Source organism: Numida meleagris, chromosome 2, assembly GCF_002078875.1.
Source record: "Numida meleagris isolate 19003 breed g44 Domestic line chromosome 2, NumMel1.0, whole genome shotgun sequence".
NCBI classification, from domain to species: domain Eukaryota; kingdom Metazoa; phylum Chordata; class Aves; order Galliformes; family Numididae; genus Numida; species Numida meleagris.
Genome location: NC_034410.1, coordinates 73,774,983 through 73,784,903, shown reverse-complemented (window position 1 = coordinate 73,784,903; position 9,921 = coordinate 73,774,983).

Below are 9,921 nucleotides of genomic sequence, written 5' to 3'. Positions count from 1 at the left end.
AGGGAGGCGGGGCGGGGCGGGGCAGCCGTTCCCTCCCCATGCCCCAACCCCGACCGGCGCCGGTGACGTCACCGCGGCAGGTGTCACGAGGGGCTGCGCGTGCGCGTGGCAGGTGCATGGGGCGGGCGGGGGCTGAGGGCAGCGCCTGGCGAGGGGCGGCGGTGGCGGGTGGCTGTATCGTGCCTGCCGCTGCCTGGGTCATAGAATCATTTAAGCTGGAAAACACCACTAAGATACCTCGTCCAACCATTAAGTCGTCCTCACCGTGCTCGCTGAACCATGTCCCTGAGTACCACATCTCCATGTTTCTTGAGCACACTCAGTGGCAGTGACTCCATCACCTCCTTGGGCAACCCATTCCAGTGCCTCACCACTCTCCCTGAGAAGAAGTTTTTCCTAACATCGAATCTGAACCTCCCCAGCGCTAATTGAGGCCATTCCGTCTAGGCCTATTACTGGTTACACAGAAGAGGCCAACACCCACCTCACCACAACCTCCCTTTAGGTAGTTGTAGAGAGCGATAAGGCCTCCCCGAACCTCCTCCAGACTGAACAATCCCGGCTCCCTCAGCCGCTCCCCATAAGATGTGTGCTCCAGACCCCTCACCAGTTTCATTGCCCTTCTCTGGACACTCTCCAGAGCTTCCATGTCTTGTAGTGAGGGGCCAATACTGCACACAGCACTTGAGGTGCGGCCTCACCAGGGCTGAGTACAGGGACACAATCACCACCCTGCTCCTGTTGGCAGCAGGATACCAAGCCAGGATGCCATTGGCCTTCTTGGCCACCTGGGCACACTGCTGGCTCATGTTCAGCCAAGTGTCGACCAACGCCCCCAGATCCTTTTGCTCCACACAGAAGGGGTCCGTATGAGCCCTGCCACGGCGGGCAGTGGGGTCACATGAGTGCTCTGAGCGAGTGGTGCCTTTGTGGGTAGAGAGCTTGTAGATGTTTGCCCAAGTTGCAGAATTGATCTTTTCCGAAGGTCTTTGCGGGTGGAGAACCAGTTGGTTCAGGGAACAGTGTGGAGTAAAACCTACCAGAAAATGTTCCCACAACATCTGTTTAATCTCCTCCTCATGTATATCCCACAGCCAAGCAACAATCTCCCAAACCCCCAGAAAACTGAAGTTCAGTCTTGTCACAGTGCAGAGAGCTGAGGCCATGAAGCAGGAGACTACAGAAGCTGGATGGTTTCCTTCTGTGGCTGGGCTGTCTGAGAAAGATCTTCGAAAATCTCTGGCATGTTGCCCTGTCACCTTGCACTACAAGGCAGCCTCAGGCTCCAGTTGGAAGTTTCATCCCCGTCTTCAAGGGGACGATATGCCTTGATAACAGCCAGCAATGTGATGAGCTGGAGCTGAACTCCGGAGAGCACACCCACTGAGAAACATCCCTTGAGCATCAATTGCTAAACAGGCAAAATGGGATTCAAAGAACGTGTCTGTCAGTGTAAGCTGCTGACAACTCAATTAAACAGTTTTCTTTGCAAGAGCAAAGTAACAAAAATACAGTAATTTTGGATTGTAGATTAACATCTATTTCAAGCTTAATTGAGTACACACCCTCTTTCACTTGACCATTACAGAAAAAGGAGCCCCGTTCACTTAGAGGTAAATGTACCTTTTATTTCTCAAAGGTAAAGAAAAAGATTGAAGAGTTGGTTCGGTTGTGATTAGCTGTGGATTTTCAGATCTTCTGTGTGGTTTGAGCAGATGACCTTGGGAAGGAATTCACTTGCTTATGATTCCAGATCCTCTGTGAGTGTATGGAAGTAATTAGGTATTCTTTATGAAGGTCCGAGAGAATAAAAGGAAAGAGGCAGGCTTTCCTTGTAACCCGAACACACATGGATGGAAAAGTAAAGCCTGGGAAGGAACTGGAGCAACAAATACTTTGTTGTTTTGCTTCAGCCCTTTGCTGGTGGATGGAGCTTTGCCCTGAAAAGACTTGATCAAGACAGTGTGCCCTTCCAGTGCTGGCAAACAGGCAGCTGTCTTATAGGTATGCAGGCTGCTGCTTAGTTGCTGAGCTCTCTTTCTGATGCTGCTCCAGCACCCTGCCTGCTCTCCGGGGTACAGTGGTTGCCTGCAGATGCCGATTGCCTCTTTTGGGGAGTGGGAGTAAAGGGATTTTTATCAGTCTGTGGGAGTAAAAATAGGGACCTCTGACAAGGAGGAAAAGCAGGTCTCCTTCTTTCAAGCCATTTTAGGATGAGTTGTTGTGTGTGCCAAGCTGCTGTTGTGGTGAATGCTGTCCATAACACTATCAAACCTTTCCCAGCTTAGCCAGTGGCAGCTATCTTTCCCTTGCCAGCATTCAGTTATTTTGGTACTGTGGGCTGACCTATTCAGGATCTAAGTCTAGCTGACTCCAAACAGCTATGAGATAAGCTGGGAAAGAAGTCAGGTGTTCACGCACTCATGCACTTTAAAGTGAACATGGGATAGTTAGCCACAGAAAGCACCCTTGAGTTAAAATGTTTACATTTGAGTTTAACCAGCATTAGGTCTTAGTTTGTATTGAATCTGTGAAATGCTGACAAAGGCATTATAGTCCTGTGGCCCTAAGGATGACAGCCATGGCAGATTTTAGGTAACTAACCCTTTCCAATATTCCGCACTTTTTAAAAAGATTGGAATATGATTGAATGCCCCCGCACTTACACTCTGCAGCACTGTCCCTTTGATTAAATCAGACACAAGGAGTTCAAGGATCCCCTGCTCCCCAGAAAATAGGGATGATGAAGGGTGGTTTCAGAGGGCAGGGCAGGCTATAGGTACACAGCTCTTCCATATCTTGATTAAACTTGCTTCCGTTCTGCACTACAGGCCTCTGCTTTCCTGACCTGTACCATAAAGGGTATGAATGGAAATAAGTGAAAAAATCTTCCAGAATAGTTTCTGTTATTTAGCTAATGGAAAAAAATGCCTCGTATTAATGGATGGCAGCTTTTCCTTTTCACTGTTGATAGTTAGTGGTGTGATTTATGTGACTGAGCTTAGTCTGATTTATGTGACTGAACTTAATGAAAGCACTCTGGTATAAACATCAGTGTGAGAGAAAAGATGGATCATTCATTTGTGAACCACTGCATTTTAGATGTTAAATGTGGCAGTAAATATGCTCTGTGGCATTGATCTGTCTGTAGTTTGATGTTTTGACTGCTCGAGTTTGAAAGGTTTGTGTGTGATCTGTGCAGGAAAAATCTAGGAGTGGTACCCAGTGCACAGCTGCATACGGAATTAGAGTAGAGAGTGCAGTTTTGGTGTCAAGGACTGTGATGGAAATGATGGGTGAAGCCTGAGGAGAAAGATTTTTAAATGCTTGCATGAAAGGAGCTTACAATTATCAAAGCCTTCTAATGCTTCTGAAATATGTCTGAAAATTCTGATGTCAGCATAGAGTAACAGTGTTGATTTCAGGACTCCAGCTCAAAATTATATGCAATAATCAAAAAAATCTTCAGTGGAATATGCATAGCTTGATACTTATAGACAAACTGACAACACTGTTTGAAAAATTTGAAGGTTATCTCCTGAATATGCTTTTGCGCAGCACAGTTAATTGTTCTGGATGCTGACCTGCTAGGATCTGCCTTTAGACTTGATGTATTGAAAATGATCTTTTTTCTGGGAAAAATTATACACAGAGTAATTTTTCTTTGTAACTAAAGGGGTTCATTTTTCAGCAATGAGAAAAAAACTGAATCCAAAGAAAGCTGCAATTTCTTACAGTCACAGCTGAATCCCATACTCAGTGAATCAGATACTTTAAAAGCTTTGATGGCTATCTTTTTTACTGGCTCTTCGTTGTACAAGGTGTCAGTGTGTTGTTGAATCACACATCCGGAAAAAGATACTGTGTGGATCTAAGGAGTGTTTCTGCTCAGGTGTCAGGGTCAAAAAGCTATTTCCAGCCTAAAATGCTGGACCACTAGGTAATTACAAACATTTGTCACAACCAATTAGGTTAATGATTTTAAAACCAATGAAAACTAGGTTGAGGACAAAAGCAAGACAAGTATCTTTAATTAAAAAAGAACATTTATTAAAGAGTGAAAGTTTATTAAGCATGCAGTCTGACAAAACATAGAAGATCAAGGTTCTTGTTTACCTCTAGGGATCTATGAAAAATCAGAATCTAATCCAGACGACAAAGACAGATCTCTAGAGGTAAACAAGAACCTTGACATTCTATGTATATTGTTTAACATAGTTTAAAAATGACTTTCAAAAAACCTGTTCTGTATTTTCCAGATTGCTTCTTTTTAATAGCTATTTAGAGTAGGCATGTCTCAGAAATGAAGACAATAAAAGTCAAACTAAAGAAGAACAGAACACTTAAATGTTTTGTTAATCTGTTTCATTCTCTCTCAGCCTCTAACTGTCTTCTGTTCTGACAATCTTTTGAGCCACATATGGCTTGTCTGTTCAGTAACAACCTACTGCATTTCTCTTCCAAGTGCTCCTTAAATTTATGTTCTTGAATGCAATAGTATCAAGGAATTCTGTAGATTTGCTACCTATTATCTAGATTTACCTCTTCTATTAAACTTGCTTTCTGTTTGCTTTGTTTCATCAGAGACTTACAGGGTAAGTTAGTTTGGAAGGAACATCTGGAAGGCATTTGGCCTGACCTTTCTCCCCACATAGTCACTTACTCAAAACACCTTTGTAGCTGTGGATGTCATGTTGTTCCATGTCATGCCCATGTTCATTCTGAATGTCTCTAAGGGCTGGAGATACTGCACAATGCTCTGGGCGGCCTGCTCCAGTGTTTGGCCACCTTCATTGTGAAGAATCTTTTGTTATCTATTCAAAATTTCTAATTCTGCAATTTTTGTTCATTACCTCTCCTTTGTCTTCTGTGCACCCTCCAAGAGAAGGACTCTGGTTCTGTCTGGTATTTGGCAGGTAGACCCCCATGAACCTTCTGTCTTCAAGAGTGAACAAATCCAGCTCTCAACCTCTCCTTCCAGGGAGCCTTTGGCCTCCTTCCAGTATGTCGTTAAGTATCTAGTATTGGGCAGCCCAAAACTGGACACAGTATTCCTTATGTGATCTCATAAGTGGTGGAAAGAGGAAGAATCACTTCCCTTGTCCTATCAATGACCTGTAGTTATTGTATGCTTACTGACTCTGTATCCAGTTGTCACCATGCCACTTCCTAACTTGTCTGTGTTTTGAGGCTGAAGAGTCGTGTTGTAATCATTCTTTGGATGGTAGCACTTTTGTGCCAGTGACAATCTTCGTTGCCCTCCCCTGAAAATTTCCAGTTCTAAGATACCTTTCTTCTTTAGTTCTATCCACATCAGCACTGCATTTGAAATGGGAGCAGATCACAGATTTAGATAGTTTCATATTAATGCTCCGTGGTTTGCTCTGTGCCTTTTGTAACAACTTCTAACATCATCTTTCCTTCTTTCATTTTATTTATTTATTTACTTATTTTAACTGGTTCCAAACATTGAGTTGATATTTTCCAGGAACTGCTAAAACCTCACCATTTTGTCCTTTACTGATATTGATCAGTTCAGAGCTCGTTGCTGTACAGTTGAATCTGGGGTTGTTTTTTCCCCGCACCTCACCTACCTCTGCAGAACCCCTGCAGAACTTCAGGGGTGGTTTCCTTCTTGTATTGATAATGAACCATTCTGTCTCATTGCCTCTTCCCTATTTTCTAGCCAATTATTTTCCCACATCAGAGCTTTGCTGCTTCTGTGGCTACGTGGCTTCCTTAAGAGCCTTAGGTGATGGATTTTGCCAAGAGCCTTTTGAAAATCCACCTAAAATTTATGTCCCTCATTCACAGTTCATTGACACCATCAAAGAACTCCAACAAGTTTTTGGGGCAGAGTTTTATTTTACAGTCTCTGCTGCTTCTCCACAGTAGATTATATTTCTTCAGGTGTCCAATACTTATATTGTTTATTTTAATCCTTCCTAATTAACATTAAAAGCCTTTTGTTCCTTGGATCACCTCAACTCTTTCCAAAGACTGGTCTCACATGTGACATGCGTGCTGTGTACCTTTTTTTAATCCTGTTTCTGCTGGAAGCTTCCTGAATGCTCTTGTGTTCTTTCTCAGTGTTCACTAACCTCTGATATCTTTTATAGTTCTGGTTAAAATGTAGAACAACTTCACAATTAATAACTGCTGAACAGTTTTTTGCCTTTGATGCACACCCTCTGCACTTTTCAGCATCTAAAAGCTCTCTATTGCAGACTGTTTATTCTTTTTTTTTAAATTGTAATATATCATCATTTAAAAACAAGTAGCAGGAATGTGTTAATTGCTGTCCTATTGCAACACGCAGTTAGGTCTGTGTTGCATCTACTTAAGTATTTTACATACAAGTGTGTGTATCTGTTAAAGCAGTGGGCGCTAAATGTCCTATTCCGCTCTCATCCCCTGCCACGTGCTTCTTTAACACAGGATTTAGTTTAATATTCCAGGTCTTAGGCTTCAGTATAGATATATTTCAGTTGTTGTAACTAATAGGTGAAGGAAATGCGGGCAAATTCAGAGCCATAATTGGCAGTTTCTCCGAGAGAATGTCAATCACCTCCCAGCAACACTTTTAGAGGCTGCCCTCTGCTGTTCCTCTCAGCCGTCAGCTTTACATCTGGCTTCTTTGTTCTTGAAGTGTTGTTTTGTGTGTCAAATGCAGTATAGGATGTCTTGCCTGAAATTGTATTTTACATGAACATTAGTCATTAAGGCCTTGTTTGGTACTATATGAAGACTGTATGCTGCTTTTTCTTAGTGAGTCCTTATTTTTACTTCTCTCATGCTAATAAATCTGCATATCCTTCTTTATCTAAAAAAGGACAATTTATGGAGGAAAATAATTTAAAGAAACAAACACTAACGCTTTGTTATCAGCAGGATTATGCCTCTCCTGGCTTTCTAAAGTTATACTAATATGGAAAAGAGAGCACTGGCCAATCTGCCCTCTACTTCATAGAATCATAGAATCACAGAATCACAGAATGGCTTGAGTTGGAAGGGACTGCAAGGATCATCAAGCTCCAACCCCCCTGCCGCAGACAGAGCCACCAACCTCCAGATTTGGTACTAGACCAGGTTGCCCAGGGCCCCATCCAACCTGGTCTTGAACACCTCCAGGAACGGGGCATCCACAGCCTCTCTGGGCAGCCTGTTCCAGCATCTCACCACTCTCTCTGTAAAGAACTTCCCCCTGACATCCAATATAAACCTTCCTTCCTTGAGCTTAAAACCATTCTCCCTTTTCCTATCACTGTCTACCTGAGTAAAAAGTTGATTTCCCTGCTTTTTATAACCCCCTTTTAAATACTGGAAGGCTGCAATGAGGTCACCCCGCAGCCTTCTCTTCTCCAGGCTGAACAAGCCCAGCTCCCTCACCCTGTCTTTGTAGGGGAGGTGCTCCAGCCCTCTGATCATCTTTGTGGCCCTCTGGACCCTCTCCAGCAGCTCCACATGTTTCCCGTATTGGAGGCCCCAGACCTGGATGCAGTACTCCAGATGGGGCCTCACAAGGGCGGAGTAGAGAGGGACAATCACCTCCTTCTCCCTGCCGGCCACCTCTCTTCTCATGAAGCCCAGGGTACCATTTGCTTTCTGAGCTGCAAGAGCACACTGCTGGCTCATGTTCAGTTTTTCATCCACCAGGACCCCCAGGTCCTTCTCTGCAGGGCTACTCTCAAGTTCTTCTTCTCCCAGTCTGTGTATGTGTCTGGAATTACTCTAAACCAAGTGCAAAACCTTGCATTTTGCTATGTTGAGCCCCACCTTGAGTACTGTGTTCAGTTTTGGGTGCCTCAGTACAGAAAAGACATTGAGGTGCTGGAGCAGGTCTGACGAAGGGCAACAAGGCTGGTGAAGAGCTTGGAGAATATGCCCTATGAAGAGATACTAAAGGAACTGGGGCTGTTTAGTCTGGGGAAGAGGAGACTGAGGGGAGACCTTATTGCTCTCTTCAAATACCTGAAAGGTGATTGCAGGGAGAGCGGGGCTGGTCTCTTCTCACTGGTGACAGAACAAGGGGAAATGGCCTCAAGCTGCGCCAGGGGAGGTTTAGGTTGGATATCAGGGAAAAACTTCTTTACAGAAAGGGTTGTTAAGCACTGGGAACAGGCTCCCCAGGGAGGTGGCTGAGTCACCTTCCCTGAATGTGTTTAAAAACCATTTGGATGTGGTGCTCAGGGACATGATTTAGCAGTGGGTTGTTAGGGTAGCATGGCTACGTTGTGGTTGGACTTGGTGATCTTGAAGGTCTTTTCCAACCTGAGCAATTCGGTGATTCTATCATTAGGTTCACATGGGCTCACCTTTCAAGTTTGCTGAGGTGCCTCTGGATGGTGTCCCTTCCTTCTGTATCCCTGTTGTCCTGCTGAGGGGAAGACTGCATTGCTTCCTTGTATATTCCTGACCTGCTCTTTGTCTTCTCTATTTGACTGAAGTCTTTGCAGATTAAAGTCTTTACTGACTTCATAATGTGTGTTTGCATAGTGCCAAGCATAATAAACAGGGTGCAATCTCAAACAGATTTCCCAGGTACTTTCCCAATATAAATAATGAAAAGTACAAAATCTTGTAATTTACAAATCAAAGCCGTGGTTGATTTTTAAAACAAATCTTAAGAAAAGTCTGTGCTTGCAAAAGCTTGTATGCGACCTTAAAATGAAATGAATAGTCGTCTGAGGTTATGAGACTGCTTAGAGTACACGTAATTATGCTGGGTTGTGGTTGCCAATATTAGTTGGTAGGATGAAATGAGAACTTGGTATTTTTAACACCGTGACTGCACATTTATGGGGAAAATTTATATGCATAGCATAGTAAGCGAAACTGGAGTTTCCCTATTCAGACTTTTCAAACTGTTCCCTTGTTACAATGAAATGTTTGTCGGGCAGCTTGAATTCATGGGGCCCATCGGCCTGGTAAACTAAAACAAGGTAGTACAAGACAAAAAAAAAAAAAAAAAATTGACCCAGTCAGGTGAATGTTGATGCTGCTTCTTATCCAGAAATGTTAGACCTTGGTAGGTTTTTTTCTTCTCCACTAGGTGGTGCTGCTTCTCAATGCCAACAAACTCCCAGCTGTAACAGCAGAATCCAGCTATGAAGTAGTATATGTATGTATATTTATTGGTCAGTTTTAGTTTTTTTTTTTTTCTGTCAGGATGCTCTCATACCCCTGCAAGAAATACTCCTTTCTGCATGGTTAATATGTGTGATAGCAATAGTAAATGCTTTCTCAAATGCAGTATTCTTTTCTGAATCCAGGTTTTACAGAATTGAGCTAGTGTAACAATGCACATTTCCACATTCTGAGTTGTTGATGTGGTGTTAGACCATTGCTTGGATAATACAACTGGATCAAAGAAAATACTTTGATGTAACTGTCTACGATCTGAGACAAATGAATTTCTCCAAGAAAATGTCATGTTCACAAGCCACGGTTAAAACCTGTTAAGAAACCACGTAAAACAAATGTGTTTAGCCTAGAAATTGTACTGTAGAGCCACCTCATGAAATAATTATGCAACAATTTATAGGTGTTGTTCAACACCAAAATGTCTAGAGTTCTTGTCTAATCAGGATGTGGAAGTTAATAACATTAATTGATTTTCCTCGATCTAATTCTGGACCTAATTACTGTAATCTCTTATACGTATTAACTGTTCGAATATATATGAGAGAGAGTCAGTAATGACTTTATACATCGAATGCGTGAGTAGCCAGAACTGCACTGCCTGCTGCTGTCAGGGAGAGTGCTACCAAGCCTGCTCGGCTAAGGCTGCATGAAGGCTGGGGATTGTCAGTGTGCTCCGGGAAAGGACAGAAGCAACAGGCAATTTCACTTGAGAACAGACGGTGAGAGGCCTGGAAAAGTGCTCGTCTTTCACTGTGGCTTTCTGCAGAGAGGGCAGTT